Genomic DNA, 7,391 nt, shown 5'->3' with positions numbered 1-7,391 from the left:
AAGTGCCCCAATCTCCACCATTCACTCCCCTGGCTCCTGGAAAGATGCCAGCCAGAGAGGGTGCCCATGCACAGCCCCTGATGCCACAGCCCAGCGCTGCTGGCTCCTGAGGACCCAGGCCACGCCGGAAACCAGCCTGGCTCATTGTTGAGGGGGGACGGCTGCAGAGGGGGAAAGCAACACGCTGTTGTGATTCTTTGTTGAAGACTCACAAGCCCTGCCGAAGGGTCAGTCTCCCTTTCAGAAAGGACATTAGGTGCCATTTTCCTCCTGGAAGCCCCATAAATCCCCACATCTCCTCGATATACAATTCAAAAAAGGCCTCAAAATTGCCATTGCTGTCATGCTAAGCACTGGAAAGTTCTGCTTGACCTTTATTAACATTTTTCTAAACCAATATGTTTTTTTTTTGCTACAAGCACCCTGAGGAATTATGAAAAATACTTTTTTCTGTAGTTTATCCCATATGCACTTAATAGGCTCACAAATATAATACCATTATAAAAAAGAAAAACTGCCAACTCTGCTAAAAAAATTGTCATAACACTAAATTATTATATAAATATAAAAGGAGTGTGTCTGTAAAATATTCACTCAATGAACATCCCAAGGTGATGGTTTTGCTATGTTGTTTTTATTCCTGAGAGATCCATAATGCATTTGGATATGCCACATGTCACCACATGAATCAGGCAGTTAATGCATGTGCTTTTTAGAAGCAGGGATGTCTTCCCAATAGAATGTGCTATAAAAAAATGTAGAGATCCGGCTGCTTTGTCTGATAGGCATAATTTAATGTCTTGCTTATAATACTGCATCTTAAGGAAAAATACACACTGTCCTATGTAGTTATTTACAATATATTGCTAAGTCTATGCAAATATGTTTCCCCGAGCCTGGGATTATATAACAAAGGTCAACAATGTTTGAAATATTTTGAAGCATATTCCCAATATGCTTAGTGTATGGTGCTAATGTCCAATATATGCACATATATCTTAATATATTTCCAGATATTTCTGTTCATTGTTCCCTCCATAGCTTCCCACAGAATACTATTAGAGGAATGTTTTCTTCGGAAGAAAGCCAAACATTGCCTATCCATCTTGGAAAAATTTATTAAGGTGGCTAATTACGTAGTCCTTAATATTGCTTTCGTATGGAGGTTGCTCAGTGGAAACTGTGGAAGAGAGAAAGATAGAAGCCAGTTCAATAACACCGAAATAGGGATACAACCTACACAAAAAGCCAACACACACCTATGTGATCTTATTTCTCTGTCACGGATTTCCAAAGCAGGCAATTAAACTTAGGCATTACATGTGTGCGTGCACACACACACACACACACACACACACACGGGTTTGTGATTTGGCCTACGTAAAAACAAAGATTACAAGCCACACATTTTATTCTCACCTCTAAATATTGCAAATTCTGTCCTTATTTTTCTGAGGCGACTTCTGTGGTCACATGCACATTTCATTCAGGTCACTTTCTTAAGAAAAGAAGATTGAGCTAGCTACACAAGATGAGGGAAAGGGTCTAAAAACCAGACCCCCAGCATCCAAGCTGTGCCCAGAAGAGAATGTAAGAGAGATTGTTTGCATCAAGGGTATCTGAGATCTGAGTGCCCAGTGTCATCTTTTATCCCAAATCGTTCCATTCCCTTATCGTTCTCCACTCATTGGGTTGGACCAAATTGAAGAAGCCTACACAGTCACCCAGATGCCAATACAAAGCAGCCGATGCTGTTAAGAAGAGGTTCCTTTCCAGAAAAAGATGGTCATCCCCAGCATGTGGACCAAACTGAACAGGTCAGCCAGCTTTTCATTTCTGGGCTGTTGTAACTCTGTGTAGCCATCACGAACTCTAGGCCACATTACTCCAGAGGTCACTCTGCTGGCTTCAGGCCCCCCCTGGCCTTCAGGGTCCTCAAAAACCCCTAGGCAATACTCTTCCAACCAATCCACTTTTAAAACACTACAAATATCACCCACTTTCAAGGACTATGAAGTATGTCTACATGTCTAGATCAGGACCTTTTATTACAATCCTTTTCGATATTGTCAATCCAGCCAACCACATGGCCCACCCGATGAGGCCTCTGAAAAAAGGGCCAAAGCTCTGAAATAAGCTTTTTTTCCCCTCCTAATGCTTTGCATCCCCATCACTGGCAGAAATGACTGACCCAGAGCTACCCTGAACAGAGACTTCTCACAGGAGGGCAGACACAGAATGCAGGTCTTCTCAGGGAAAGGCATACTCTCTTTTTTTCTGCAGAAGGGAACTTCACTAACACGCTTTGTTCCAGAGGACTTTTTTATTTGTCCTTGGGGGTCCTCTGAACCCCAGTAATGATCCCACATGTGTGGGGGTGTTGGGAAGACATGTGGGCACTGAAGGCAGGCCCTACTTCCTGCTAAACTGTACACCAGCTTTCATGGAACATTCCAGAAGGTTTTAAGGAAGGGTTTTCACGAAGGAAGGCCCAGAGAGCCATGAGCATCTTTGTTCTCCCACTGGAAATTCAACCGTATATAAGGAAGAGCAAATGTTAAATCATTTAAAGAGAGTTATTTTTCATAGTTTCCAGTACATAAATGTGTTTCAGTACATGTTATTGTAAAATAGTGTTTCTACTTACGTTCTTATACATCTGTTGTTATGTTTACTCATCCTCTAGTTCTGACTTTTAGAAATAGCAATAAATCTATTTTTTAATTCCCTCTCCTGATGACTGATTATTCATCACTAAAAGGGATGGAGGGAGGTCCACGTGAGGAGTGACCCACTCTGTGGAGCAAGCTCCAGTTTCACAAGATAAACAGGGTCCAGGGAGATTCCTCTTCTGTCCTGGGTAGTTTATGCAAACGAAATAAGAGTTGGTGGCAGCTCAAATAAATATAAATTACCCTCCAGTGGAAACTCCAACCACTTGTTACAGTCAATTTCAGCGAGGAGGAGCCATTGGTGACATCTACACAAACAATACAATTCATTTTCATACCACATCCCTAACACCAAGATCATAAATGGCTTCGTGGAGTCAGTCATCACTGAGCTAAACCCAAGAGGATGGGGCGTCAACCAGGTAGAAGGAGGAGGACAAGGAGCCTCTACTTCTGGACCCTGGAAAGAGGGGAGGGGTTGCCAAAGCAACTGCTTTTAGAGGGATATGTAGGCCAGGACAGGACGGGCTTGGGCAACTGTAACAAACAACCCCAGAACCTCCATAGCTTAGCACAGCGAGGTTACTTTCCCAGCTTCACAAAACCCCCTGAGGGTCTGGGAGGTTCATAGGACAGCTGTGCTACATACCATGTGACTCAGTGACCCAGGCTGCTTTGATCTTAAGGCTCCTACATCTCAACATAGGCCCTTATGCGCAGAGGAAGCCAAAAAAAGCCATGATAAGCCACACACAGGCTGGTCTGTGCTTTTACCCAGAAGCAGCCCTTTGGCCAGCAGAAGGCACACTCTCTGTGTTTGCAAGGAAGCTGGGAAATTTGGGAGAACAGAAGGGAATGTTTGATGGACATCGCCATCTCCACCACTGGTAACAAACCATTTCACAGAGAGTCAATCATGATAGAAGGAAGGCAGGTCCTAAGCAGAACACCTAATGAAGCACATTCCAAGCGCTTTTTCTAAAACACTATTTCTCCTTTCGTGTCAACTAAACTGGGCTTTGTTTAACTGGACTCCTTAGGCTACGAGATCAAGGCAATGTCATTTCCTCGTCTATAAAATGGGGGTCACAATACCAGTCTAACAGGCTACCATAAAGATCTAAGACTTCATGAATTTCAAACCATATAGGTTTGCACACATATAGGCTAGTAGAAATAACATCCATAGCCATATGGCCAGTGCATTTCAGCATGTTGGGACGTGCCCTGCTTCAATGGCCTGAACCATGGCATCCAGAGTGGTCAACAAATGGTGACACGCATTCAGTTCTATCTGATGTTTAGCTGGTTGCTTTGGAAACCACATTGCTTTTAATGCCCTTCATAGTCCCATTTGCTTTAACATCTCTTCCCCACCACCACCACCCCCTATCTTTTGTATACAAGTTCTTACTAAGTTTCAGAAATTCTGGGTTCCATCTACTTGATCCCACAGTGGAATGCCTAGATTATTGGCCCAAATTTTGTTTTTTAAATGAATTCCAACACTATCCTGGGGTATCTTGCAGCTCAGACTCCCTATCTGGTTCTTAGATTTGCACTTAGCACATGGTTAATTTTGTTGGTTTGCCCACACTGGAAAGTTCGTTCTAAAGGGTATGTGTGGGCATGAGGTCCAGCCATTTTTCCAATGATCTAATGCTGATTTTCTCACTGGGTTTTTGGGGGGTTTCTGTGTGTTTGGTGTTTTTGGTTATCCATGTATTGCGAACTGTTATTCCTAAAAGCTTCTAGACGCCTCATCTCTAGGCCCCATCAGAAATGACCAATTACAAACTAAACTACCTTTGAGACATGACAAAAGGAAAAAGATGAGCTGGAACCTTTCTCACTAGTTCAGTGGGAGAGCGGAAGAATCTTGACTTTGACCTTGAGTTCCAATCTTAACTCTGCCATTTGCTAACTTGGCCTTGAGCAGATGGCATCCTCTCTTTGGCCTCTCCCGGCAGGAGAGGAGGACAATATAGGGAAGATTCCATGGACAACATGCCAAAGACTGTGGCTTGGTGAGTATGGAGTGCTCCGTGAAGGGTAGTTCTCTTACTCAAACCTCTGGTGACACGCTCACCCCTGGACGTCCAAAGTGCCATAAGACCATGGCCCCATGTAAGTGTCACGGGCACACCGATTCAGAGCATGCATGTGAATCATCTCCTTTTTATACCTCCTATTGGTAAAATGGAGCCCCTTTCAGAAAGCTGCCCTCGTGGCTTGAACTCTGACTCCTGGAAGCACCCAACACCAGGGCCATCCCATCCAACCGTGGGCTTTCCTGCCTGACACCCACAGTCAGAGTCTGGCCCTTGCTGTTACTGCCTCCTCCAACATCACAGATGTGAACTGTTATCGATTTCATGGGTCCATTCTCAGATTATACCAACCTGTGCCTAATTCAGCTTCCTTAACCAGTCTATCGGCTCCTTCAACCAAATTACCAAAAACGCAAAGACAGAATAATCAGAAATGCTAATTCGTCACTGGAAATCTGGCAAGCAGGGCCTATATTTTGCAAGCGGTTTAAATATTACACTTTTGTGCTTTCCTAAACTAATTTAGCCTACTAATTTTCTATAATTACCTGAATGCTCTTAGCTTCCGCTGGTCAGATGAGTTCTCAGACACTCATATAACCAGCATTAAAAAGATGCATTTAGCAGCTTGGGTTGTTAAAGTAACAAAGCCTATAGAATCCAGAGGTTATTGTATTCTCCCAAAAGTACTTAAATAATAGCCTAAAATCTGAAGAATTACTTTAATACTTCAATAAAAATAACCCAATTCAAAACATTTTCAAGGAAACAGAGTTCTTTGCTCTAGGCTACCAAGTAATGGCTGAGAGAAAGTATATAGCCTGTCACTTCTGATTAGAGAACTGTGCCTCTGTGCTTTGAACGAGGGGCATGTCTGGTAATAGGAAGTGCAGATATTAAAGTTAATAAAATAATGTGGAATACGATATATATGAAACTTGACCAAGTATAGCACAGAATATAACATACATTACCCTGTTCAGTCAACTCCTGTGGCCCGGCATCTAATGACAAGCTTAATTTCTGTTTCCAATGAGGGTACAGCTAAAAATACAATTTCCAGATTAGACAAATATTTTATCCGACTCCCTAACAAATGTAACCAGGAATGGCTGACATGTCTCCACAGACGCCCAGCGACCATGAGAGGGAATTACTAGGATTGCAAACTGCTCAGCCTGAAAAGTCCATGAAACCTCATCATCTTTGAGGTCATTATAAATAATTAGTTGCAAACACGGCGACGTGGCGGCTTCACCACTGGAAAAGGACAGGGGCGCCTCCATTTCTCTCCCGCCCTGAGAGGCTCTCGGCTCCCTCTCGACACAATTAGGTCTCCCCAAACAACTGGGCATCCAGGGCTCTGCACACCCATTATTGCATCTTTAATCTGAAACCCCAACGCCAACTGTAATGGTTTTGTTTTGCGATACATTAACCTTCAACTTGTATTTTCACTGTTAAACAACCAGCCTGAGAACCTCCTGGAATTTTTTTTCTTCCCAGTCACCTACAGGAAGCCATACGGTACCCATGATGTGACCCTCTTAAGGGATTTAAAAGCAATTCAATGAGCTAATCTCAGTAAACCCAGAATTAAAGTTCTTGTTTCCATATTTCACTTTCAAAATATTTAGAACTTTGACAGATATGACATTATGTTTTCATTAAAACAGCTGATTTCAAAATGCTGCACTGTGCAGAAACGCCATAAACAGTTTATGATGAACTGCCACGCTCTTAATTAAAACAATAAATCCAGCACACAATATTTGCGCAGCCTTCGGTCTGACCTTTGCCTCTTGCTATCCACCACCAAGCCGCGGCTGCGTTCCCAACGCCAGACGTGGAAGGTTTTAAAACATGATCTGAAAGGCACTAAAGATAAAATAAGAGAAAACGTACCATTAGTCTTTGCAGTTATGATTAATTCAGTTCATATTTTACAATCTGGTTATGGAGTAAAACTGCAGACTTTACATCAAGTATTTGCCATTCACTATACCTAATGTATAAAAATGCTTGATATTTTAGAAAATGGCACCGAGCTAATTCACCACAACCCCGTTGAAGGACAGGAATTGAAATCATAAACACGGAGAGCGATGAGCTATCCGTCTGAAGTGACGAACGGAACTCACTCGTTGGACGGTCAGCCTCGGACGATAAATATGCCGGTTGCAGCCCAGTCTACCATGCCACTCTTATCTCCGTGCTGCTAGATTTCAGATTAAAATATTCCCTTAAATCTCTCACATCTGCTGCTGGAGCAGGCAGCAAGGGCGTTAATTACCGAGCAGGAATAAACGGGAAATTTGCTGCACTGGCCCCGGGGGGGGGGGGCCGCAAGTTAACTTCGGGCCCCACCCGCTCCCAGGGTGGAAACCGTTCTGAACTGGGTCTCAGAGCATCCCATACTGAGAGGGCAGCAGGATGACTGGGGGAGCCCATTCTGCAGCTCCGATTCCGCGGGACAGACACCGGGTCCGCAACTTGGCTGCATAAGAAAATAGCGCCACCCACAGGAGGAGCGGGGACTTCTGGCAGGAAGGGGAGGGCGTGTCCAGCTCCTCGGGCGGGGGGCGGGGGGGGGGTGTGGGGGGAGGGGGGGATTGCGGGGACAAAACCACACTGATGCCTGCAGCGGGCTAGTGCCCAAACACTTCCT

At 44.0% G+C, this 7,391-nt stretch overlaps 1 long non-coding RNA gene across 1 annotated transcript; it reads left to right on the top strand.

Annotated features, from left to right (window-relative positions):
- The first annotated feature begins 4,025 nt into the window (after positions 1-4,025).
- LOC122234277 lies at positions 4,026-6,978 on the top strand. The gene is made up of 2 exons (XR_006212040.1): positions 4,026-4,699; positions 6,758-6,978. It is a non-coding gene; the product is annotated as an uncharacterized LOC122234277 (long non-coding RNA).
- Positions 6,979-7,391: the final 413 nt, after the last annotated feature.

This window comes from Panthera tigris, chromosome E2, assembly GCF_018350195.1.
Source record: "Panthera tigris isolate Pti1 chromosome E2, P.tigris_Pti1_mat1.1, whole genome shotgun sequence".
NCBI classification, from domain to species: domain Eukaryota; kingdom Metazoa; phylum Chordata; class Mammalia; order Carnivora; family Felidae; genus Panthera; species Panthera tigris.
The sequence above is the reverse complement of the archived record's forward strand: the minus strand, read 5'-3'. Positions and strand labels throughout refer to the sequence as shown.